Source organism: Apostichopus japonicus, chromosome 16 (assembly GCF_037975245.1).
Source record: "Apostichopus japonicus isolate 1M-3 chromosome 16, ASM3797524v1, whole genome shotgun sequence".
Classification (NCBI taxonomy): domain Eukaryota; kingdom Metazoa; phylum Echinodermata; class Holothuroidea; order Aspidochirotida; family Stichopodidae; genus Apostichopus; species Apostichopus japonicus.
In genome coordinates, this window is record NC_092576.1 from 44,261,111 (window position 1) to 44,288,556 (window position 27,446).

Genomic DNA, 27,446 nt, shown 5'->3' on the forward strand with positions numbered 1-27,446 from the left:
TAATCACATGTGGCATGGCATCTGACCATTTTCAGTCTCTGTATTCCACTGAAAAATGTATCCAATCAGAGAATAGAAATGCGCCTACGTCATCCGAAAACTTGCAACTACGCCGCACAGAAATACGTGACAACGAGCGCTCAATTTGTGTACATATATACTACTATATTCTTCGCTTAGCCAGGTACTCGCTGTACTGTACGTACGCACGCCGTACACACAGCTAGGCATGAACGAGACAGACGACCGTATGTCTAAGCTAGAGTAAAGGTTATAAATTAGCAATGGCTGAGTCTTTAAGAACTTTTCTTACAAATAAAGGTTTCCACGAAGAAGTGATAACAGTGTTCGAGGGTATGTATGTATGTTTTTTGTTGTTTTCCAATTAATACAGAATAAAAGCTTGGCAGTTCGTAACGTTAGTTATTCTAGGTTTGTGCGCGAGGTAGGCCTAGCTAGGCTGTACTATAGCAAATAGGGCCTAGGCTATTGTTATAATTGGTGGGGCCTATTTACACGATCATCGGGCGAATAAGCACGCCGGTCCTGCATATGTACCCGATCGTCGGGCAAATCAGCCCGCCTGTCCTGCATATGTACCCGATCGTCGGGCGAATATGCACGCTTGTCCTGCAATATGTACTCGATCGTCCCAAAATGAATCTAGCCTAGCCCTAGGCTAGGTTAACCTCATAACAAATACTTGAACATAATAATGCTCAAGAAATTGCAAAACACAGTACTATTATGCATAGATTGTAAGCACCCTTAATTATTTGCAAAATGTAGTTACTGCTACAGCCATTACAGCATGAAGCTATCACGGTACCAGATCGTCGGGCAAATTAGCCCGCCTGTCCTGCATATGTACTCAATCGTCGGGCGAATAAGCACGCTTGTCAGGACTGCAATATGTACTCAATCGTTCCAAATGAATCTAGGCTAGGTTAACCTCATAACAAATACTTCAACATAATAATGCTCAAGAAATTGCAAAACAGTACTATTATGCATAGATTGTAAGCACCCTTAATTATTTGCAAAATGTAGTTACTGCTACAGCCATAACAGCATGACGCTATCACGGTACCAGATCGTCGGGCAAATTAGCCCGCCTGTCCTGCATATGTACCCAATCGTCGGGCGAATAAGCACGCTTGTCAGGACTGCAATATGTACTCGATCATCCCAAATGAATCTAGGCTAGGTTAACCTCATAACAAATATTTGAACATAATAATGCTCAAGGAAATTGCAAAACACAGTACTATTATGCATAGATTGTAAGCACCTAATTATTTGAAAATGTAGTTACTGCTACAGCCATTACAGCATGAAGCTAACACGATTCTGTTAAACCATTACCATTGTATTTAAATCATGTGGAAACTGGAAAAGAATTGGTATGCTTTTGTTATTTTATAAAACATATAGTGGGCCATCAGTCTTTATTATAAGATTTTACACTTATATTACCATTCACTAATCTTATTAAATCAGTTTCTTTTACAAGCAGATAGACATATTAGTGAAATCAGTAGGCTAAAATGTAAATCATATTCCTTGTTCACTGGTTTTCTATGCTGATGTAATGGAATCAGGAGATGTCATGAACAATTTATCCTTAAAAAGAGAAATTTCTGAAAACAACTAACAAAAAACCTTGCTTGGTAACCATGTACCTGCCAAAATCAACATGATAACCCATAAATGTTAGGTTTAATTTGAATCCACCTTCACATAACACATCTCACCCGCCATGGATGACATATTGCTGCATATCGTGAATTGATGTATCTCCTTCGTACAATGCCAGTCATGTTCTTGTTTCTCCATTCTCTCCCAAATATTAGTCTAGTCCACATGGAACTCTACCTCTCAACATATCTTTTTTTAAGAATGTTTTGATTTATACCATATGCTTGTCCTTTATCACATTTATTTTTATCTTCACCTAACAGGAGGGCACAGATATTGAGAGCGCAGCACAGGGCAGACAAGGACAATATTGGCAGCCTTTCATCCTATCTCTCGGGCCAGAATTGAACCCCAAACAATTCTTCATTGTGGCAGATAAACTGGCCATTCCAGCAGGGACAGAGGCATAGAACATACATTTAACATAGACTATGCTCCCCCTCTACAACACTAGTTTTGTGAGTTCCATGCTTCCATGGTGTATGGAATTGTGCAACCAACAGAAGTGAAGTCTCTCGTCCGAATCCTTGCCACATCTATAAGGGCAGCCAGCATGGAGTAACTTCAAGGAGTGAATGTTACTTTTTTATTGCTCTGTAGTCCGGAACCACGTGTGTCAGCATGGAGTAGCTTTAAAAGGGTGTGAAGACTCGCGCAAAAAGAACGTCTAATGCCGGTAATCTGACCTAGTTTCGAATGAGGTGTAACAGAAGTGTTAGACACTGCCATCGATCCCAGAAAATACAAACACAGCTTGCTACCGTCGGTAATTAGACACTAGTGTACAGTCAGTACATACAGCTGCGGTCAATACCCACATGACAGTGTATAAACGATACAGCGATGAACATCTCAGGTCCAGCTAAAGATATCAAGGTATCACGTTTCATTACTGTCTGTCTTTTTTAGCGACACGAACAAACATCACTTGCAAGCAACAGAAAGTTAACTTTTTCAGATGGCTGCACGCTGTGTGGGACAAGTTTACAAGTTCAATGCCTTTAAGGAGTAACTAACACATACCCTAAAACGTTAAATTGATAACCCGGAGTTTACCAAAAGTTTTATATAAATAGGGAGGGCTCCAGAAATAAATATTTAATTGATTTTTGGTTTTTAAAAATGTTTTTTTTATGATACTGATCTAATTATGAATGTAATTAAACAAACACCTAGTTGCCAAAAAACTTTGTTGTATGATTTTTCGAGCATGTTATTTTAATGTTTACTTTAATGTTCCCACATTTCACTGCACTCACTATGTTGAAGGTTTATTTAATTAAGCAATTAATTAAGCTAATATTATTTATTGTGCACAATATTCCATAATTTGTTCCATGAAAAGCAAGTAATCTGATTATTATAAAGTCAGTAACTGTAGAAAATTCCATTTGAGAATATACTTTCCTCATTATTCCCCCCCCCCCATTTTTTTTTTCATTTGAGTGATGTAATGAGTCAAAACTGTTTCAATTTTTTAGTCGACTCTCGAGTGACATTTCTTTTGCAGCTAGAGGCCGACATTAAATGATTCACGTCAGATAATTTATAAAACTTCAAAATTTGATTGAAATCACAATCACTATATGATTACTATCAGAAAGTTAAGAAATAATTGAGGGTGGTATAATAGTCACATGTACTGTTTTTGCATTCAAATTTGCTTTATATGAATGCCATATCATGAAATCGTGAATGCAGTATATAATTATTCATGTTTATCTAATAGCCATTATGAAGTTAGTGCCATTCTGTCAACTGCTTGTAATATTTTGTTTTGTGTGTGCTGGATAATGACTTTCAGCAATCGCCAATCTATATCATTGAAACACATAGTACTAAATGTTGACTGCACTGATATATAGTTTAACCATTCCTAATATTTTATAAATAACCTGCTGAAAATTTGTCATATGTTTTCCCCATTTTGAAATCATTCTAAGAAATTTTTGCTACTATGCATTAATGATTCACAACTGGAAAAAAGGCAATGTACCAGATCCATTGTACTATCGTCGTGTTTCCATCATATCCCTTTTGTAAAGGCAGGATCGTATAGTTACTATATCCTTTACAGTGGAAAATTTAAAGTTCAGTGAGATCGAGAGATGGGATCAGCTGGGTATATAACGACTCAATTTACAGCTGTGTTGTCAATGAATTCCAGGGTATTACCACCTGGCGGGGACATACTAAGAATTTAAAGTGCTTTCTGTTGCAGTGGTGTTGCCAAACATTTGAATCTTGGTTGGTGATATGTCTATTTGTGAATTCCCTCTGGGGGGAGGGGTTCCCCAGGCCACCCATTGGCGACACCACTGATCTGTTCTCAGCTCACCTAATCCTTTTCCAAAAAAATTAAAGAACATTTTAGATGGCCCAATTCAAGCAGAAATTTGACAGATTAATATTGAACTGAAAATATGTCACTGTTATGTAAAGTATCTTTATAATTTGAACGTTTGTTGGAAAGATAACATGTTTTGTTGAACATCCCTCAGAATATTGTTTTGAATATTGAATATTGTTGAATATTTTTTTTTTTTTTAATATGATAACGAAAATTAAATAAGAATATATAAGTGGGTTAGTGGAAATAAAATTACTGTTCGGTGGATATTGACAATTATATTTCTTGATGGAATACCATTTTTAATGTACTTTGTGTGTGACTGTCACAACGATTTTCTGATCTTTATAGCCTAACATGATTTGATGTGAAGGCGAATTCACTCCATGAAGTAGCACCTTTCAGTAAATTCCCCTGCATTAACAGATCATTGAATGTTGTCTTTGATGACCTTAAATGCAACTATATTGAAGAATTCCAGCACTTAGCCAACACGGAGGATCAATAGAAAAGCTTGTTCAATCCAGAATTTGCAGTTTATAAGATTGACAGTATAGCTGTGATGTGTAATAATTCAGTCTAAAGGACCGACTGTTCAGTCTGATATCAGTCTAATAGACTGAAAGTATTCAATCTAATTAAGACTGGTGCTGCAATAAATCAGTCTAAACTGCTGACTGTTCAGTCTAAAGTGGTTTGATTTTCAGTCTATTAGACTGAAGAGGATTCAGTCTAATTAAGACTGACCTTCAGTCTTTACATTTCAGACTGGAATTCAGTCTAAGTAGTCTGATCCCTTATCCCATCCATCGTTAGACTGAAATTTCAGTCGATTAGACTGAAATTTCAGTCTCTCATTTTAAGAGAGCATCCTAACAATCATAATCATATTCGTAAGCATCATTATCGTCATATTAATTTCCTCATCATCCACATCGTCCTCATCAACCATATAATCATCATCACTCTCATCACCATACTCCTAAATAGTATCTTCTTCATTATTATCATCACCTGATATATACACAAAGCCTAAGGATGAAATGTGAATTGAACGGTTAAGAAATAACGGTTAAAATGTTAAACGGTTGAACGGTTAAACGGTTAAAATGTCAAACGGTTAAAAACGGTCGTCACCACAAATATATTCTAAGACTGACGAGTGTATATTTTTATATTTTGGGGGAATGTAATGTTACCAGATGTATTTAGCAAGCAGCGTGTTATACAACAAAAACGTTGATGTATATAACTTTTCGTTCCACTACAATGTCACTTTGTGTTGACCAAGTTGGATAAAGAAAACCATACGAATTTGATGTTTTGGGAAAATTCTCTACATGGCAAAGGACATTTCCTTTACTTTTTCAGACTTCCTATCCGAAATCGATTGTTGCGGAAAGGCATCGCATTTTGCGTTGCTGGATAGGTACCTGAAAAAGTTCATAGAAAAAGTAGGCTGCTTAATGAAAGTATCTTATAGCAGGATCCAATAGATGTGGACGAAAATCGCACTACCAGACCAATCATAACAGTATACGACGTAACAGTAAAGATAACGTATGCATATATGTGGTTCGTTTTATAATTACAGTTTCTACACAATATTAACTGCTTCACTTACCAGTTAGATACTTTTGCCAGATACTTTCGATAATACAGATTGACGATCAAAATCAGAAATACAGAAAATTGCGTCATCCTGCGATCGTGTACAACCAACACGTAGTTCTAATGCCGTTTAACAGTATTGAACTTGTAAATTGTATAACGAGTTACTTTCGTGTTAAGATAGTGTGTTTTGTTTATCTTGTTCGTTCAGCCGTTGAACGTTTTTAAACTTGGCCTTTGTATATTTGCAACCAACATAAAAGGCATTCACCTACTTTCTTGTACTTTAGCATTCCATACCATATCCTGCAGTAGAAAAGTTGCGACTTGTAACAAAACACAGTTGCACGCAAAGCTACATTACCACGACCAAGATATAGAAACCAAGTTATGATAGGAATTGATAAGTTTGAATGAGCTGAGAATTTGATAAAAAGGTTAATGTCTTGCTTTACCATTAATAATAACGATTAAATGGTGAAATGGGAATAGGGGAAGGGGTTGAATTTCACTGAATGTTTTACATACTTAGTGTTAAAGCATCCACGTTATTTCATTTTGCGTTTTAAAAGACAGATACTATGAATACGTCGTTTCATTAGCAGGACGCCTCGCCAAGGTATTTTATTATAAATATCAGAGATGTATAATGGAAGACAAGGAACAGGAGAGTTGGGAAAGAGGATAAATATATACAATAGTAATAAGACATGAGAGCTTCAGTTTTGGTATTTACTTTCCTTAGGAAGAGAATATTGTTATTGCTGAGTGTGTATCAGACTACTATTTCTTCTACGAGGAAATGGAGGTTTGTAATTTGTATGTGTCTAACATAAAACTTCATATGTAGATAAGTGGAATTTCGCGAATTACACCCCACTGTAAAGATTAATGAACCATATATACATTGGCTGTATGCAATGACTACACACAGATGTTCGTAGGATTGTGTACGAATTGCTGTATTGTTAAAACAACAACAGCAACGCTACAGAAAGTCATGTAGCCTTCTGTTTGAGAAGTTTGTTGTTCTTGTGCATATTAGACATACGCGAGATGCGAGGTGTCAATTCCTGTATTTCCATCTCATTTACCCCTTGCCTTATGCTCCTTCTCACCAGCCATAGCTTGTTACAATGGTAACAATTTCTTTAGCAAACAAAATACATAAGCCAAAAGATTAATTTATTTGTTTTTTATTCTCTCAATTAGGACCAAATATAAGGATGTTAGTAATAACTCTTACATACCGCTGGAATCCTCCGTTTGACTAGTTTTGACTATTGAATACAACATAATCGTGGCCCGAACCGCATTTAAATGTTCCTCGCTATAGTGGTACATTGAACAGCCTATATGGCTATATTGTCACCAGCGTCGATTATGGCCGTATTACAGAATTTGGTATATTGGTACTTTCTCATACATTAAAACTATAATTAACATGCGGATGTGCCAGCAATGTACCAGCTACTTTATTTTGGTCACAGCTACTTAGGTATCACATGCAAAATGAGTAGGGTCAAGAGTGTCTACTTAATGCAAATTAAGCCTCGCCTCGGAACAGTAACTTAAAAGGCATTATTTTAGAGGTCGGCTAAATCGAAATGTGTAGGTTTTCACGGAAGCTTTAGACTACAAATACAGCAACTGTCTGTATTTTTGAAGAAATGATTGTCCCCACGTCTGATTTACTGGTTCGACGGCACCGCAGATCACTTACGGCAACTAAACACAGCACACAGCAGTTCAGTGTCCAACCAGCCATTTTTATTTTGAATTGGAGAATCTGATGAAAAAGACTATGTCTCAATATCGTACTACTGTATACGTATTATACCGTGATGTCTCTGACAAAATGAAAGGGATGGTCATGGAAGAGTTTACCTTCACAGTATAATTTCGATGTAATTATATACATAATAGAGGTGTAGCTTTTCTATCTTCAAATCGATACACAGGTCTTTTGTCGTGATTTTACAACAGCTATTCCGGTAATTGGTAGCTGCTACATTCACACACACACACACCCGTATCATACACTCTCAACATACTCCAATCAAACATTGGCTCTCTGGCCAAGTCGCACATCCAATGTCTTAACAATCTGAAACTATTGCTCCTTGTTGGTTTCATAGAAAGATGAACACGTCTTAACAACGCCTCTTTCGTCTGGAATGCTTATCTTTGTTTCAAACTATATAAAAAAAACAGAAAAAAAACTACGATGTCTTGTAATGCTAACATCATGTTGAAAACCACAATATATGTACATACTTACTATTTCTGTGTACAACATACTTTCTGTGGGCAAACGATCTTTGTCATTGATCAAGAGTTACATTTTATAATCGTGTTATCTTTCCAAGATTTGTCTTCCTCCGCCCCGTCAAACGGCATCAGTGTTTCATGCATATATCTCTCTATTCAAAGGTCGTATAAGCCAGACATGAAGTAAGTTCACAATGGTACTCTATTTTATAGTTTTATTTATCGTGCTGCTATTTATTTACAAAATGGTAATCTGAAAAATTTATTGTAAACAGCTGCACTTGTACGTTTTGTATATATATATATATATATTTGTATATGTATGTATATGTGTATATATATGTATGTGTGTATGTGCATATATGTGTCCATATGTGTATATGTATGTGTGTATATGTATATGTGTGTATATATACGTATATATATATATATATATATTTATTGTTTTTGTGCTTGTACACTAACATTTGAAAATAATTTCTTGTTACATACTCACTTTTGATGTCCTTTTTATAAATATTTATATTTATACTGGAAATAAATAAATGAAAAAAATGAAATGAAGTTAACAACATTATATCACACTGGTAAGTTCAAACTCAACTGATACGGATAATTAAAGAAAATAGGAAATCACATTTAGGAAATAACTCTCCCAAAATAGAACAAAGGCGGTAAATATATATTTTAAGTTGAGATTAGAACGCTAGCTTTAGGGAGGGCGTCCGAGGGGGATGGCGGGCGTCATTCTCTGTATGTGACCAGGTCTTGAACTATCGCCACCTTCCTTAATTCCTTCATTGAATAGTAAAATATATGAACTTTATATACTTTAAAAGTAATATTGTACCAGTACAGGTTTGTCGAGTTGTTTCACCAAACAAAGTGCACGTGACCTATATATAGTGTTCGGAAGATGGGATAGGGTAGGGGGTAGGGGAAAGGAGACCTGTCATACATTAGTTTCTCTAATTTCCTAGAAACGATCTTTTACGCAACGGGAATGTAAACGGGATATGTGTAGAACAACAAATTATGAAATTAGCACTTCTACCAGAACATGTTTGTCTTAAAAATGCACGTGAACTATATAATGCATGATAAGGGAGGGATTGGGGGTTACGTTAGATTTCGTATGGACCTGGCACACGTTATTGTTTGAAGAGGGCTATGCGACGTTCCAGAAATAACCAGTTTATTTGAAAACACGTGTTCATAAACAGGTGGATCGGGGCAAATACGTTTGAGTCTAAGGCATTGGCTGTAAACAATATAACTAATGCAACTATGTGGGTGAATATTATTAAAGTAAAAATACACATGAATACCAGTAGGCTTAAATAGATCGAAGTGTTTACGAAAGTACTATCCGAATAACCAGATCATCTAAAACAGTATTTAGTATTTATAAACTTCTACAGAAAATGTAATGCTCTCATGAAATGAACTATATAACATGTTCAAATACTGCATGAGTGATTCTTCACTATTTAGCCAGACCCAAAAAATATATCGTCTATGTCTATACTAATGTTGCGGCTTCAGTGTAGAACAAAGGGTTGCTTTAACTAATTACATGATAAAACACATTCTGTACATGTATATACCGTTTTAAGTTTGATTAATCATTCGTGATTTTGAAAATGCTCATCTTATAGTTAAGAAGTATTGGTAAAATTGTTTTTATAGGCCATTTTTTCGACAATCCGCAAGTTATTTGGCCAATCGCTGGATTAATTCATTCATTGTTATTTTCTCACTTTTCCGATGACTTTGCTAGGTATGCACTCTTACACAAACACTTTGCTTAAACTCTCTGATCAATATTCTTAGGTTTTATATTGGCTGAGGCACCTTATTTGCTTCAATAATAATTATGTATGTCTGTGACACCAAACTTTAAAATACACTTTCTCTAAAAGGATAACTTGAACGGATACAACAATAATTACATGAACAGACGGCGAGAAATCGATTTTTGTTATACTGGATGTCAGAAGTTATTTTGAATTAGCAAAAGTAAAGATTTTACTCTGGTAGACTCACAACATTTCCGACGAAAAGGAACTGGCATTATACTTAGTATACGAGCTGCTACATGTTGAGTTTAAAAACCCTTAATGTTTGAGGAGAGATTTTCACTGCAGTCAGTAGAGGTGATGTTTTATATTTAGTATAGCAAATTTAATGGTTGATTGGATTCCGTAGGTCGTTTGAGGCGCAAAAAGTAAAAAGATGGAACTATTCTACTTAAAAAGTCCTGTGACTGACGTGATGTTATTCCCCATAACACGTTACTCGACGATAATATTGGGAAAGTGGTGAAGAACAAACAAGAAACCAAACCCAAAGATAAGTTCAAACTACCCTGCACTTTCCTTATTTCCTTCATTGATTAGTACAATATATTGAATTAATACATTCAGAGGTACCTGTGCAAGTAACGGTTTTCTAGTTGTAGATAGCTGTATCATCCGACGGATGACACGTGACTCATTTACTGTACGGATGAGCGGGTACGTTAACTCTTTACGGACTTGGGACAATTTGTCGTCCCTAAAATCCTAGACACAACCTTCCAAATTGCACCTCTCTATTTCCTGTATGTCATCAGGTCGTGCAATATCTCCACCTTCCTTACTTCCTTCATTGATTAGTACAACCAATTACTTGTATATACCTTTTAAGGTACTTGTACAACTGTAAGTTTGCCTAGTTGTTGATAGGTGACTTGCCAAACAAAGAACACGTGACTTATATACTGTACCGACGATGGGGGAAGGTGGAGTGTGAAGGGGGAGGAGGTACGTTAATTCTCATAGAGACCTTTCATACATTATTTTCCCTAAGTTCCTAGATACGACCGCCCAAATTAAAACTGTATATTTCGCAATAGGAATGTGAAGTTAACATAAACAAAGAAGAAAGCATACCACCACATAGATGAGTTCGAAATCAACTAAATTAAAGAAAAGGGAGATCACACACACAAACTCACGCAAAATGGAACATTTAACTTGTATATCAATTGACACTAAATGAGGAATATCGTGTCTTTGCTTATGTGTGGAGGGGGCAGTGTATTACACCAGGTCCTGTACTTTACCCACCTCCCTTAGTTCTTTCATTTATTAATACAATATATTAACCTTATTTACTTACCCAAATGAGAGTTTAATTGGATGTCATTGGTTCTGGTGTAAATATCATTGACTCAATGGCCTTTAGTTTCAATAATATGGAAATCATTTATTGTTATATTCAATCTTTGATTATTGGTTCCGGTATCGAATCGTCCTGGAAGTGGGAGGTGGTGGTTATTTGAAGACGTTGTGGTAAACATAACATATTATAGCAATATATTAAGCCTTTTTAAATCCAAGGTAACTGTAACAGCATCGAAATTCAATGACAAAACCAGTAAATATATCCAACTTGGGCAGACATCAATCCGAAATATAAACCCATGTCGGGAAACATATCCAGTACATCATGTATTACCGTTATAGCCGTGTTGCAACCGATGTGCCATTGATTTGAGTTTTTGATTCACACTTATATACAGCTAACTTTTATATGTACTTGTTTGAAGGTAGTTCATAATTATCCAACCGAGGCGGAGCTCATACAACTACAACAGCAGGGAAACGTCAGTTACTAAATTTATACAACGGTGACATAAAGCCTTTGTAACGCCTTCTCGAATTGACCTGAAGTAATGCTCGTTGGTTATGACACGCACTTTGAATATGGGAACTGTTCAAATTAACTTTTTCGGTACCTTTAATCTACTACTACGGTTCTATTTAGAAGAAAATCACATAATGTACTCCCCCCCCTATGATGTCACTGCTCGTCGACGAGGCTCACAACAATAACTCAACCTTCTGCGTGTACATCAAACTTGATCAAATATATCAATGTGGAATCGCGTAAAACAACGTGCCAACCATGTGACGCGCTCCCTCCGTGACACAGAACTCTAATAGTACTCCTTTAATGTATTGCTACTCTGTCCGCTCCTGTAGTGTGGTGAATTTACCAGGTTTGTAAGAAAGGAGGGGGTAGGTACGTAGAGACCCGAGGACACCGTTGAACATATTACACTAACAGTGTATTCTGAGTTTTAAAGGATAATTGTCTATATAATTTACCCGTGGTACATTTTTCGCAGTGTACTGAACAAAATAAATATATACAAGAAGTAATTCCTTAACGACTAAAATACGACAAACGGATAATGTACATGAACTAACCGTATCATGGCACAGCTGTTATGTAATGTACAAGTTACCTAGCAGCGCGCTAAACTATACGCATTAAGCTAAGGACAACGTAGCGCCTGACAAAGAATGCGTCAAGAGCAACGCAGCGCAGCTAACGACGAATTGCGTCAGCCTGCGAACCTGACGCTGCGACGGCCTTATAACTGCACAAGCAGTTTACGCAGTGCAGTCGCATAGTGAATTGAGCCGATCGTCTGCAGAAGCCAAAAATAACCCCTAAAAACAACGCCTCTGACAAACGCTATAAAATTCGGCAAGGATTCTACTTGGCAACTTCTTCCAAACTATACTCAACATGTCTATAAACGATACTTGCACGGCATTGTAAACGGCCCCTTAAATGTTTAGAAACCTATACACGATTACATATCAAATAAGGTTAACACGTACCGGTACCCAATTACAAGCTAGTCAACGCTCCCTGACCCCCGCCCCAACGTCTTTGCACCCCTAGTAACTTCCCCGTATAAGAAGAACAGAGGCGACCTTGTCCATCAGACTGTTGACATGAATCCCGGCAACAGGAAACAACTTTCTTGCAGCCAGCAATAAACTGATACCCTAAATACTCAGACGAGCGCACATGACAGGGACCTCCCTGCTTAAACATTAAACAAACAAAAACACATTATACAACAAACAGGCAACATAGAAAATAGGTACACAAGAGAAAAATAAGGTGCCTTCTCGTAACAGTAAATTCCACAACAATTGATGTCATGATCCTATATCAAACGCGTTTTTCGTGAAGCTACCCGAACAATTGAATCTAGCTAGTGGTACATTTCGCGATGTTTACGGAAATTTTTAATTACAAAATTGTCATTTTGAGTACATTTTGTTCAAGCTTTTAAACTGCAGCTGGAACCTACGCATCTTATCAGGACTAAACACAAATGTTCATAGACACTAGGAGCAGACGACAGGGTTCTTATTCATAATCAACATAAGCTACACTCCTTTTTTTGCACGTTAATCAGCGCGTATGGTATGATAGCAGTGACCGTCGTAAGCAATACCCCAGCAATAGATTAAGTATTTTTAAATTGATGGTAAATTTGACAGTATCAAAATTCAAAAACAAAACCAGTCAATATATCAAAATTGAGCAGACATAAATCCGATATACAAAGCTATTTCGAGGAATACATCCACTACTTCATGTATTACCGTGATAACCGTGTTAAAACATGTCGTACAACTTATGCGCCATGCGTTCTGACTTTAGTATTGATTCACACTTAAATACAGTTAACTTTTTTTTGGTCCTGTTTTCTAAGTATGAGTCATATCTTTAGTAAACGTAGTAATCTATTCAAATGTATTCATAAGTATCCAACCAAAGCAGAGGTCATATAACATATCCAATAGCGTGACAGCGTCAGTTACTCAATGTATAAACTAATGACGTAACGCCTTTGTAACGCCTTTTCGAATTAACCTGCTTGAAGTAACGCTTTAGTGACTTCTTAAAAATTTAAATGGGCTCTACAGTGATATTTTTGTATTATAAGTTATCTTTACGGGTAAATTGTTTGACCACTTGAAGGATTTAAATACATCATTCAATAAGAAGCAAACTTTACTCAGTTCCTCTGATAGCTGTTGTTTTAAGATATGCTTCTTCTCCAATCCCAGGCTATATTTCTTATAGTCTGAGCATTCTGGGTTTGTTTTGTGGTAAAGATATAAAGATTTCTTCGAGATTCGCTGCTGAACTATACAGAACAAACTAAATTTAGCAGTCATTCCTTATTAATATTCAACCAGCAGCTGTACGTAGTCCCCGTTTTCAGGATCTTAGAGACTTCAGTCAAACAGCTGATATTTGGCTGTTACACCAGTATAATTGATAAAGTCATTTTTGGTTTAAAGGACAATTGGCTGCAAGTTATCTTTATGAAATAAACTCATGGGCCAGTTCAAGTCAATTAATTAATGGTTTTACTCTGGCTATTGAGTAGTCTATAGGCTTATAGGAAGTAAATTGTTCTGTTTGTTAAATATTTGACCAAATACAATGGTATCAAACAACAGTAATTCGAGTACAAGTACGGGTACTTAACCATCAGAGTGCTGGTACGAAATGATGAGTACCTGTACTGTTCACCTAGTGCGAGTACCGATCCTTGACAAAAAGAGTGCCTAAGTGCCATTCTAGTGCCAAGTGCTTTTCAAGTACTACAACACTAGAAAATAACTTCTTGAACAAGCTTACCAGTTTGTTTTAATTGTCAATTACATATTTAAACAGAAACAAGTTTGGCAACACCAAATCTCTCAAAAATAGAAAAAAAGAAATACGGATACCGATGCTAATAATATCCTTAACACTTTACTTACTAATGACGTACTGGTTAAAATTATTAAACGTGGACCGGAAGTGAGATCTCAGTGTGGTTTGGCGTGGTTCAAGTCCAAATTGTGGCTGAAAAAGAGGTATTTGGAAGGAGCTGTGATGCCGCCTTGGCTATACGTTGATATCCACTTATTATACATTCAATATGGCTTACCCTAAGGGGACAAACGCTTTTTTCTCTTCATGGAAATCGTACTGCTGAAAATGCTGCACAAGCCTTCTAGACAAGTAAACAGTTTCATGATGAAACTTAAAAGCTTGTAAATGGGTATGTTGATGATAGTGTTTGTTTCTTGTTAAACTGTTCTGGTTAATGTGATGGTTTTGTGATCAACTGTTAAGCTTCAGATCATGCTCAAAGCTGGGATTACGCCACTGATGTGCTGATTGTTTTTTTCTCTTGTCATTGGTTTGCGAAGATTAGAACACCTGCTGATGTGATGCAACGCCATTGCAAGAGATTGTACCATTGTAATGATGGCAGGGGGCGGCAGTGGAGGAATTGAAACTTGAGCAATCATTCTTTGAAGACTTCCTTAAGTGCAGCTCCATCACTGTTGACCTTTTCTGTTGTTATTTTTCTTTCAGGAAATTTGCATTAAGTGACAAGATGAGCATTACATACAATAAACAAGTGTATGGGGGAGGATGGAAGTGAAAGCATTGTTGGATAATATTTTATGAAGACTATCACATATATATATATATATATATATATATATATATATATATATATATATATATATATATATATATATATATATATATATATATATATATATATATATATATATATATATATATATATATATATATATATATATATATATATATATATATATATATATATAACAGTGCCACTACTGATGTATTTTGATTTTGTTACTATCCTTTCATGTCCATTACTTGTGTTGACAAATTGAGTTAGTTTTAACCATAGTTTGAACAGCTCTTACATTTGGATTGTGTGGAGAATAGGAGGGGAGGTTAGAAGTGAAGTTAAATCATCACTCGATGAAGACTGTCATAGATACAGCACTGTCACTGCTGATGTATTTGTTGTTCTTGTTCTTGTTACCTTCCATACATTATTACATGTAGCTGAAAAAAAGCTTACAGAAGAAACAGCTGTAACATTTTAAAGAAGGGTGTAGGGTGTGTGTAGGGGCGTGGGGGGCGGGGGCTGATAGTACACTTAATGATTCCTTTTTTGAAGACTTTCATAGATGTAAGACAGTGATCTGATTTACCTTGCTGTGGCTTTCCCCTCATGTTCATTACTTTTATTTGAAAGATGAAAACATTGTTCAAAACATGTTGAAAGGGTGGAATGAGTAAAGAAATTGAAGATCATTTAGTCCTTCACCGCCAATGCTATTCAACTCCAGCTTATATTTTATCTCATATACCCATGTATCATGTAACCTTGGTTGATGTACATTAATACTACCTTAGCCATGCACATTCCTCTACTGTGTGCATTTTAACTGCGTTGAGTTAATTTAAACAGCACTGCATTACTTTAAACACACCTGCTTACTATAGCGGATGGGACAAGATACCTGCGTTATTTAGTTTAAAACCCACTATACGTGTAACTTAACTCAACCAGGAGTGCCTTATACACGATGGTGCATAGTATAGCAGATGGATGAACTCACGATTTCTGCATAAGTTTATTCAATTTTTTTTTGTGCTAAGGGCTCCTATACTAAGTGGAATTCTAAAATCTACAGTCATATGTATATACTTCGGTTAAGCAGTAATGTCATACAGTAAAGTGTGGGAATATGTTAGGATGACATATCTTACTTGCCAGGTATACATTTGTTATCGGTAATTATCTGGTGACAAAAGTCTTAACTAATGTACATCTGTTTTAGCAATCCAGTGCATAGTTCTGTTATATGCATACATAGCTTGAAAATCAGCCAACGGGGAAAATAGGTTTAAACATTGTCCTTAAAGACTAATACTGATTAAATCCAACCTTCACCTCAACCCGTCATAGTCATTTGAACTTCCTCTTTTAGTCCGTACCATTAGCGTGTTACTTTTGAGAACTTCAATTCTGCTAACCACGAGCAATTCCTTCATAGTACGTGCGGTCTGTCTTACTCAATGATGTGTAACGGTCGCGTAAAACAAATCTATTTAGGTGTTATTTCTACATCGGTAAAATAAAAACCAGCACTGGTATTCATCGCTCATGGTAACTGAGAAATATGCCTAGAAATTCTGTTATAATTATCCATTCAACCTTGGCGTTTTGGTAGATTATACATCGCGTGTTATAAACAGCAAATTTTTACACACACGTATACATTACAAATCGAAAGATAAACATATACTACACACCTCCCACTTTGTGTGCTTCCATTATATATGTACACCGATACGATTACATCAAAGAAAACGATATTCACTATTAATGGTAGTGACATATCACACACTGAGCTAGGGAACTTATCGAAGGCTAAGTTTAAAAGTTAGTTATTTGTACCTGTTGTAATATTTTAATTTCATCTTCAATAGAGGTACATTTTCAATTTTGGGGATAAATGCGTTAAGGAAACACAAAACAACCTTACTTATCGTCTTCAACATTCAACGTTCAACATTAAGTATTAACATAATATACGGTAGATATCATTTCTTTTCAACTAAATGAGGACTGAAATCACAACATTCTCCGAAGTGCACAGTGCAGCCCTATTCCTAGCTGTAACCTACGTAGAATTCAGTGACGCGGTTAGCTATACTCTAGTAATTTAAGTTTGCATGTACTTGAAATGTGCAGGAAGTGTGAAACGGCTACCTATACATTGTAAAATTGTGTGAGTGTCACGTAAACTAAGAAAACAATTGTGCAGAGAGCGAGGCTGATGTTGAAAGTATACAATCTCGGCAGAACCATAGCAATTTTCTATACAGAAAGAATGACTAGGACAAATAAGGAGATTGTTTACAGTCCAATGTGAATAAATAATGACATCTCTCAGGGAAGATTGAAGGCCAAAACAAGAACGTCAACAGTTTCTTGAACGTATTTCGACAACTAGTTCAGTTATATTTTCTTCTCTGGTCAGTCAAAATGACTTACGGGTAATTTACAATAAACTCTACTAGAGATATTCTTCAAGGTGCATCATATAATCGTTTTATTTTTTCTTCTCTCTACTGTTTAAGGAGGTTAACATCATCGTGTATCGGTTCAAATATCATTCCCACTGTGAGTGGAAGGTTGTTGTAACAAATACTCTTATTCTAGTTGTCGAAAGTAGCGTTGTCCACATATAGCAGTGATCCTATACTTCCCATCTGAATATAACATTCACCCTGTTCCCTTACAGGACCTACAATCGGTAGCTGTGGAAAAATGATAAGGTCCGTGGGTCTTACATTGTCATAACATGCATAAGTTCATTGACGTCACTGAAACATGGTGCTTAAGCTGAATAGATTAATTGTTGTTGATTGACCTGTGACACTTAGCTAAGTATAGTTACTGGGTTTCCTTCCAAACGCCCTAACTTTACTTTTAATGCTTGGAACACATGTTAACCCTATTTATGATACATACGCTACATGCCATTGGGTCCGTGATTACGTTATCCAAGATTCGTGAGTCGTTCTAACGAAATCGGAATTCGTTTCGTGGAATGGCACACTCAAATATTCTTAAAGAGGCGAGTTCACTTGTCTTGAATGAATATACGAAAAATATGACAGCCTCAATAGTTTGGTTCGGTTCAGTTCAGTACGTGAGTGAATTGCTCGACTAGATTAGGACTCTAGTTAGTTTAAATTTACATGTCAAAAAGTTGGAAAATGGTACGCGAATAATCAATGCTTAATTTACACTATTTTGTTGTTGATTAAGACCTATATGTATCTCAATCGGGATAAATCATAAATAGAGTTACTATTGATAAAATACCGTACATATAGGACGGGTATATCGTCGTTGCAACGAATGGATGCAGACATTTTGATAACCTCGAATTGAAGGTTTCTATGGCACATAACTGCATAATTGCAAAAAAAAAATCGCAGCCGGGGCATACCATTTCCAACGTTGCTGCGTGGCCCACGTGGAAAACGTTACAAGGCTCACATTGACACACATATAAAAGCCTCCATACTAGGGCGAAATTTTCACATTTCATACAGACTTCTTGTGGCAATATAATGGACTAATTGCATGTGGTATATGAATATATACTGTCAGTTTTATGGCAACTGACATGTCTATTTCGAAATAGGATGCCGAGGGTTTGTGTCCCTAGATTATGATCAACTCAACATCCTGTTATTTAATAAAGTGTTTTAAGTGGATTGACAGTCGTCTGCGCCAATAGCCTGCTATATAACACCTTACCCAGGGTAATCTCTACCTATACAACAAGTAATACATATATCATATCATATGAAAGTGGATGCGTCATTCGACTAAACTATTAGGTAGTTTTAAATATATACATACATATATATATATATATATATATATATATATATATATATATATATATATATATACACACACACACACACATATATATATATATATATATATATATATATATATATATATATATATATATATATATATTTATATAGCTCCAGAATTAAGAACTTTGAAGGATCCCATGTATATTAAGTCAGGTTATTCTAGTCAGGAGTCATAATGAAACCTGGAAAACATTAGACTATCCGTAAAACCAACCGTCACCAACGAAATTATTAGCTATTGATTGGTATTGAGTGACTTGAGTTGACTTGTCCTGACTTACTTACGTTGACCGAATTGTCTATCAAAGCAATAAACACTTCCTGAAAATGTACCCTTGAGAGAATGAAACTAGATTGAAGATTGTTAATACATGGTAGTACACTGTAGGAAATGTACCGTGAACACTGTGGTAGCTGGGTATTCCTTTATGAGCAAAGCTAAACAAAAATAAATAAACTGGTTAGGCAACACGCATTTCGTATAGATGGCTTCGCTGTCTAACCTGAAAGGTCATGGTAGGTATCCACAGATTAGTATAGCGGTACCGAGTGATTATTCATTTAGCCCATCGTTAATGATATTGTTTTAATTTGTATATTTTCATGCTTACAGCGTCTTCTTTGATAATACAATAGTTGAAGACGTTGGCAGGAAGTTCGATGGATGTAGTCATTACGAAATAGTAAAAGTATAATATTTTGAGTCGAAGTATGAAATAATTAGAAGTTTTACATGGTGTTGTAATAAATCTGAATTATTCATCTAGGAGATTAGTTAGGAGAAGAAATTGTTGGACACACAGAAAATACGTTAATATATGCTTCACATCATGCAGTGCTGTGTGTTAGTCGTTTCCATAACTGTATACTATTTTGATTTTCTCAAACAATCTTAACAATACCGTTGTACTTGAACGTGTAATAACGATTCAGCGTAATAAAAATACTCACTATAAGTGTACACATACGTTCTTTAGCAAAACGATTTCGAGCAAATCCTTATCCATTGTCTTGCTTTCTTTCATTTTCTCAGTACTGAGTATGTCTATGAATTCCGATTATTGTTAAGCATGATACGGTTCAGTAGCCAATCATAGTAAAACGTGAACGTTTTAGATTACGGTTCACTTGCTACTGATTACACATATATGTACAGTCTGCTGTTTTCAAACGTTCAACGGATTGTGTTACACCTTACCGTTGTCCCACCCACATATGTACAGTATGCTGATTACACATATATGTACAGTTTGCTGTTTTAAAACGTTCAACGGATAGCGTTAAACCTTATCGTTGACCCACGTATTATGTTTGCTACCACTCTCTTGAAAATCAAAACATTTTGAAAACCAAATTATACAAACAGAGCAACGTTAAGAGTTCAAGTGCAAGTACTGATTAAGCTCGATACAGTTAAAAATACCTTTTATTTAATGAAGGTCAATTGAAAATGAAACATTTAATGAAAAAATTAATGTGCGATAACGATTGATATATGACTGGAAATGTAGTAAGAAATTGCCACATTATATCATACTCCCTAGTTCATGAAATACATTGCAACGATGGTATTTGACAACACTAGTGTGTTTCTAGAAGCATGGTGTTCTTGTTGTACAATGTAGATTTAACACACATATTCCGATCTTCAACCTGCAAACCAACTACAATCCCGTCTTAACATTTTTCTCAATCTAACTAGAATTTATCAATTCAAATATGGTAACACTGCGACATCAGATAGGGGCTATACGATGTATGACAAGGATTGTCTAACTAACGTACCCTAAAGTTAAAGATATCACTAATTGATTATGCTGAAAAAAAGGTTCACTCGCACACAAGTGGAAAGTATGTTGTCCCATACAATGAAAGCAAAACGTCAACTCCAAATTCAGCATTTTGTAGTGTTTTGTAGGTTAATTCTATCTTCTTAGTAATGATGTTGAGTTAGTTGTGTAGCCTAAGTTCCAAATATTACAGCATAATTGTGATGCTTTACAAAGTCGTTATTGCATTGACTAGAATCTGTAGTCTGTTGCTTGCACAAAATAGTTATGTTGCTTGAGTATATGAATGCATGGATGTATCGGGAAAGGTTACATAGTGTCATGATGGGAAATGACCAACCCACTCAATTTTTTTTAAAGAAGGCCCGGTTTGATACGCACATCAAAAGCAGCTCTATGTAACATTTGGACGATACATCATGTTTTCGATTTTCCTTAAATACTCCTTAGAGAATCGACACATGCTATAGCCTTGGAAAAAAAATTGTTTTATAAATGTTTACGTATCTGATAAAGTAAAATGTGCTCGGATACCCACCAGTGCTATTTAAATGTTCTTATGATACATCTGTATAACAAGACGATTTTATTCTTGTGTGCGAAGCTTAACTTTATCCGTTTTGGTTCAACGGTTCAATTTTATTGTCACCCGGATGTATAATACATAAATAGTCTTTCTTAATTGAGATACGATAATATAAGTCTAATCTTTTGTCAGATGTGACTAAAATATTATGACCGACATATCAATTCATAGACCAACAGAAGCAAACTTGAAAATTTCTAGACGAGTGTCCGCTCCCTGGACCCCGCCTGGGCTTCGCTTATTTTATTTCAGTGGCAAACGTATGATTTTTTTTAGTGCGTTTTGTTTTATGCGTTATTTCATCGGTCCTGCTCTGATAAAAGAACCTTTATTTTGTTCCATCTACTGTTCTCTAACGCCTGTATTTTTTTATTTACGATAAATGATGATGTAGTACAGCATTCCAACAAAATCTGATCGGCAGGGTTTGATACATGAAATATGGTTTGAGGACAGCAAGCAGGGAGGAGATCATAACTTACGTTGTTGATACATGTAGGGAAAAGTATCTGAAGTACAATTTACAGACTGACAAAAACATTCTTCCCACCATCATGTTTATGTCTTCAATGATGTTACAGCACGGTCGAGAGAAGGCAACAGTCTCCCGTTGCCTTATATGGCGTCAGACTACATTATGACATATTGATCACATCATCTCATAAACAATTATTCATAAATGTCATTCAAACATACAGAAACAGAGGGGGAGTGCGGCCTGAATACTGAACAATGCACGTGTCACTGAGTGAACCGTCTCTCCTACCCATGGATATATCAAATTGTATATTTGTAGCGTCGTGTTTACGTGTGTTGATGTGTATGGTATAAATTGACAAACCATCGGAAAAGCACGAAGCATGATTTAAACGTGAAAAGAGATAGTTTAAGTTGTGACGATAAAGCTAAGGAATATAAACATATATAAATCAAGGGGAAAAATCAATGTTGGGGAAAATAAAACCTGTTCACCCGAATGGACGTGATTATAATTTGTGTTTATCTTTTTCTAAATTTTAGCGACACAATGTATTTACTGTTAAATTGTTACCTATGGTTCTTTATGATTATGTTACAAAGGAAATACTACAATACTTTTGTTCCATATTTAAGGTAGGTTAAAATATTGGAAATCTAAATAATCAACGACCAATGTTTACAATGCTATATGTATTTTTAAGATTTTGACTTGGTGAACCAAGGAGCTGACATTTATTAGTGTTTTATGGCCAGGCATTGGATATTAAACAGCTGATGTAGCTTGTATTTGTTTTATATGGAAAGAAGAACCCTGTTGTTTTTGGTAGTGGCCAAAGGTCACCATAGTGGTTATCTAATGTCTCTTATATGATCTTCTTTATACATTTTTATAATGCAGAATCTTGTCTACTACGTGGCATATCAGAGAACTAGTATGCCCCTTTCAGTGCATGGTGGTAACAAATACACAGTACACAAGACCATAACTATTGGAAGCATAGGGGCACGTGGCTAGTACATTCAACCCCAGACCGCAATTTGTTTTTCTTAAATGGTTTATAATACAATGTCAGATACTTTTTACGAGTGAGTGGCATTTTCTGTTTCACCATGTGAGCTGACAATAACCCTACACACTGATGTATATTTACATAAAAACGACTCTTGCTAAGCTGATCAATGTTGTGTGGAAGCGTATGACGACACCAACATGTTTTACACGCTAAGAGATCAGTGTATTGTACTCTATGCATACGAAAACAGTTGTAGGAACATGGAAACAAATGAACGTTTTAGGAATAATGTTAAGAGACAACATACGAACACTGTTAAGTTAGTGTTTGACTATTTTAATTTGGACGAGATATCACGATGTGGTGGGTCTCTAGCACTGCATCAGAGGTCACCAAGCAATTAATATGTACGAACGCAAAGTCATACTACTCACTGGCGAATAAAGGCACGGATAGAGGTCCCTAAACTGAAATACACATTTCTAAAATAGTTTAGGTAAAAAAGTCGCCCTCACAGAACCAAATGTTTTCGAGCACAGGTTACCCATGGTCTTAATATATGTTACAATATAATACTTTAAGTCAACCAGTAAGTAATTACAATAGACGTGATTGTTTCTTTCGTTTATTTATATTGCTTGCAAAAAGAATATTGTTTGTTTTTAGCAATTGCTGAAAACTTAATGCTTTCACTTTTTGTTTCGTTACGAATTGTAACAGTTTTTAGAAAAATTGATCTCCATTTGTGATACTCAATCAAATGGTGAGTAAAATATCACTTTATATGATTGTTCGCCATTTCATTTTCTGATGGGTGTTGATATCCGGGGTTTTGCAAGGGTGTAGGATGTGCGTGTTTGTGCATCTTAGTTCTTAAAACCGTGTTTTATACTACAGTATATGTCACTGTGTACTATTGGCATGTATCGGGGTACCTTGCATTACGGTACTGGTGTATTGTTGAATGTGAATTACTCGCACATCACTCGAGAATAACGAGAGAGAGCAAACACTGCAGTAGAATGTGTAAGCTTGTCGATCTACATTCTGGTTACATTCATCACCTGGGATATTTAAAATTCCTATCAATTATTTTAAATGATGTGACTTATGAAATGCGATTCCTTGTGACAGGAAACGAAATTTCTTGTTTTAGTTGTGTAAAAATCAAAATTTTAGTGACATTACTTTTTATCAATTTAATACATTATTGTTTTCGAACTTAATCCTACACATTCCCCACTACTCAAAACATTTGGAATGAATATTTCTGATATCAACATGCTGGTGTAAAATAAGTAATCATTGACCCTTGACACTATAGTGAACGCCTCTAAATGGCATACAGAGGGTTTATGGAAGTCATGTACATGTTCGGGTCACATAAAACAAATAATATACAACACATATTCCACTGTATTCAATACAATGAGTTAGGTATCAATGATATACAGAATGTTAAAAAAAAGTGTCCTTTTATGTTCCACAATGTATAAGTACCTATCTGTATGGTATAGAGCAACTATTCCTCCAGGGAAATATTTACATCAGACACGAATATTTATGACATTGCGCAAAAAGGTAAATTACAAAAGGCTTGATATTCCAATGCCGTTCATCTCTATGGCTACAAAATGTTCGCTATACCTTCTACTCTCGTTACTCAACTATAACTAATCAATGGATAATAGTAAAACTAAAACAACGCAATATGTTTAGTATTCCAATGCGAATATCAATATGATTACAAGACCTTATCTTCCCAGTAGTTATCAGTACGATAATTACAACCATATTCTACATATCTTAAAAAATGACTTTTGTATGTTTTATATTACAAACAACCCATATAAAATATTAAAAAAAAACAGCAAAAGTTTGTTCCAGATCCCTGCATATATGTCTCTTTTAAACGACATTTTAAATCAATACGTTAAACTACATACAAACAGTTACGCTCTGAATACGGACTTTTGGCGTAAACTATAGTAAGAACAGCTGTCTTTCTTTTAAGAAACTTTTATACTGTCTGATATTTAACTCTTAAGCCATCTGTTATTACGGTAACAAAACAACAATAAACTAAGACATACGAAGGAAGAAGGCCGAGTGAACCACATTCATGTCACAATGTGTTCCTTTGCAACCTACCCTTAATAGAAACACCATGCTCTCTGTAGGTAGCCTGTTATAAGATATCAGTTACTACAAACTACATACATAATGGAATATTTCAATGAACATTATACCACTGGTGTTTGTTATTTTGCAATAACGTTAAATGATTATCTCATCATTCCTGTTTCAGAAGAAAAGTTATATGGGCCTAACTGGATTCGTAATTTTAAAAAATACCTTGATTAAAGTCTTAACATCACCGTCACATTCATATGAGACATAAAATAAAGACAAATCCTGTCTCCTCTGCTATAATTACAGTCTCCATATGTACCCATAATACATACACTCTAAAGTGCCATGATAATCCAGCATATCAGGAATCCGTGGGGTTCACCGTTTACATAGTAACGGCTGCCTAAACCATATTGCTTTCTAGTTCCAGTGAATGAAGGGTGTCATCAAAACCGATGTTCTTACAATGCTTTGATTTCGTAGTAAATATAAATATGATTGCATTATAATTAGAATGATACGCCTGTTGAAATACTTGCTTAGCTTTCGATAGTCTGTGTTCTTGTAAAGGTAATTTTGTAGTTTTTATAAATAGATATTAGTTTCTTCATCCGCAGTTGATTTGCTTATTACTAACATTGCTGTAAAGGCTGTGCATTTTCAGGTCATAAATACGTGCTCATAACATTTTGCATCGTAAAGATATGAAAATATGCATTTTTGAAATTACATTTTGTAATTGCATATATTTCTGATGGTTGTGTTTCTCTTTGATTAAAGTAAGTAAACCTGGTTGAACATTGTCGCAACGTGCAAAAATAATTATGTTTTTTTTTTTTGGGGGGGGGAGGGTGTTTATTCATGTTTAATCATACTTCATCAATTCAGTAACTTACATTGCCAACTGATGAACAGGAAGAAGTAAACGGAAAGTGAATGATCGTAACGAAATCTGTTCAAATTATGCACACAGTGGGGACTTTTAAGAAGGGCATGTACATTTGGGAAGCTGAACTAGTGACCTTCATTATGTGTAGACCCTGTGACGACATACACATTTTGCATTTGTTTTTGTACGAAACGAATGCAATACTTCCAGCCAAAAATCCTCCAAATGACAAAGATGACAATTTGTTGTCTTGCATACCTAGTTATTGCAGCTATTACATACCAATCGGGAGGAACACACTAAAACAGTATGTTGAAGAGATAAAGGGCACGCTCAATATAACTAGGTGAACGAAAGTGCCAAAACTTTGGCCTACATCATATTTACAGTGCGTGTACATTAAAAATAATTTCCAAAGTAATCTTAAATACTAACAACACAATTCCTCGTTAGTGTCCCTTGCTCTAAAACGGACATTTACGGATTTTTTTTTCCGACCGCATGAAGTCGAATGGACCTCAGGTGTACACAATGGGTACGTCCAACTATATCATAGAAACATATTTCTATATTCTTAATATACATCACCAAATAACGCTGTTACTAATTAATGCAGATAACATCACAGCTGATTCATATTACACTTAGGTTAACGTTCTTGATCTGTGATAGATTTCGCAAACAGTGTTTACCAATATTTGCGCGGTTAAGGCCTTTATTGCAGCTAATATACTTTCTTAGTGGCAAGTACATCTAAAGTGGCTTCCTTACTATGTGAACATGTTCAGAGTAAGAATAAGTGGGGGGGGGGGGGAGGAATGAGGATATTAGGAACACAAATAACACAAAATCTGTCTCTATCTATAGAGAGGTCAATGATTATTTTATTGCAAGTTATCCTTGATGAAGAACGTATCTAACATTCCAGCAGCCATGATAAGGAAGAGATATACAAGTAAAGAAAAGAAGAATGATTCAAACTAATATTTCATTTTTAACGAGCACTATCATTTGAACCTGTTCTAAAAAATAAATATATAGATAATTATTGAAACAATAACGATCATTTCATGAACATCAATATAATTTGTTCTAAAGGATTATCAATGTGTGTTTGTAACGAATCCCTGATCGAAAAAAAGCTGTAAGAACATGAAAAAGAAGCTATCTCAAGCTATAATCATCTCAATAAGCAGACTTATCATGACCATTAAATTAACACAGAGAAAACGACTATAAGTTGTAAAAAGGACCAAACCAATGGGTCAAAATATGTTTTACAACTTATATGGAAATATATTTTATAGAAATAGTATATAGGAATTTGCCTGTTCTGAGTTTTAAGATGCAACAACAGTTGAAAGCAAGATCATGTTTAAATGAATGAAATACAAAATGAGATCATTTAGCAAGTAGTTGAGGAAGTAAAAACAACTGCATTTTAAATAATAAAGCAACTCCAAAGTCA

General features: G+C 35.4%; 2 protein-coding genes and 1 long non-coding RNA gene across 3 annotated transcripts in view; 1 reads left to right on the forward strand and 2 right to left on the reverse strand.

Annotated features, from left to right (window-relative positions):
• Positions 1–4,342, forward strand: part of LOC139982197 (uncharacterized) — a 4,496-nt gene extending 154 nt beyond the window's left edge. Inside the window, exons 1-2 of the long non-coding RNA XR_011798032.1 lie at positions 1–354; positions 1,962–4,342. The exon at positions 1–354 is cut by the window's left edge and continues 154 nt beyond it. This is a non-coding gene — a long non-coding RNA (uncharacterized lncRNA). The remainder of the gene's footprint in view (positions 355–1,961) is intronic.
• Positions 1–5,716, reverse strand: part of LOC139982192 (uncharacterized) — a 43,561-nt gene extending 37,845 nt beyond the window's left edge. The window contains exon 1 of the mRNA XM_071994783.1: positions 5,673–5,716. The gene's annotated coding sequence lies outside the window, so the exon portion shown is untranslated. The remainder of the gene's footprint in view (positions 1–5,672) is intronic.
• LOC139982552 (uncharacterized) overlaps positions 1–27,446 on the reverse strand; it is a 217,401-nt gene that overhangs the window by 98,797 nt on the left and 91,158 nt on the right. The gene's annotated exons all lie outside the window — the stretch shown is intronic.